Consider the following 1,273-nt stretch of genomic DNA (forward strand, 5'->3'; position numbering starts at 1 on the left):
TGCTTCAGTGTCAGGCTCATTTGCTCGCTGTGGGATCCGGGAGGGGGATGCTTACCCGGGCTCTCTCTCAGGTTGTAGAAACAGGGCTGCCCACTGAGGCTCGGTGACTCAAAGCAGCAGCCCTGCTTGATACAGTCAGTGCTGCTGATAGCGGGCGGGCCACACGGCAGCCTCCAGGCCGGCTCCGGGTCACACACAGCAGAGGCCAGGAGGGGCAGAGCAGCCGAAAGGCACAACCAGCAAACCAACCAATATCCCATCACGCTCCCTGAATCTGTGCAGGGCCCTGAGCACCAGCCCGCTTTATAGCCAGCAATTGGTGAGGAACCAATCGCAGTGTAGCCGCTTCCTGCCCCACGGGGTTTTACTGCAGTTCCCAGTAAATCGATCCTTTCTGTCAAGTTTATTGCAATCCCTAAACAGCCTCTGAACACGCGGCTTAAAGAACAATTAATTCCTTCCTTGTTTCATTCATTCGGGCAAACCCTAACTGCTCTTTAAACTTTACATTTCAGATCATGGAAAATTTAATCCAGGTTTGTAACACCAGGTCTATCGGTTCGGACTTTACCTGTGGGCAGCTAAAGGTAAATAAAGGTGAGGGAACAAAGTACATTTGGAGGATCCCTCTTCACAATTTGTCCTTTCGTACGGAGCTAACGTCCCCCATGCGGCACTCCCACCAGGACCACTCAGCTCCTGACCTCATTACAGCCTTGGTTCAAACATGGACAAAAGAGCTGAATTCCAGAGGCGAGGTGAGTGTGACAGTCGTTGACATCAAGGCTGCATTCGACCGAGCGAGGCATCAAGGAGCCTGAGCATGGACTGACCGACTCACTCACTCTCTGGGACAGACGGATGGACGCAGGCCCTCACTCAAGCTCCGGGAGGATGGGGGGATACTCTGATTCTTGGGAAGGGTTACAGGGAGCAAGCAAGCAATGCGACTGAGAAACATATTCGCTGTGAACAAATGGTGCAACAGATCTGATGGGCCAAATGGCCTGCTTCTGCACCTAGTTATGGTTTTAGGAATCGATCACCCCTTGATGAGAGGGATATGTCAGCAAGTTATTACCTGGAAAGTTCAAATTTCCTAATCTCATTGTTTCCACAGCTCATTTTATTCTCTGGAATGACTGTAGCTGACACTGGAAACATGATTCGTTATTCTAATCAAGACTGCGTTTCAGGGTGATATTTAAGTTTTTGAATCATCATCGGGGAGTTTATCCCTGATTTCTTTCTTTTCCTCAAATCTTTCATGTCT

This window comes from Rhincodon typus, chromosome 29 (genome assembly GCF_021869965.1).
Source record: "Rhincodon typus isolate 14 chromosome 29, sRhiTyp1.1, whole genome shotgun sequence".
Classification (NCBI taxonomy): Eukaryota; Metazoa; Chordata; class Chondrichthyes; order Orectolobiformes; family Rhincodontidae; genus Rhincodon; species Rhincodon typus.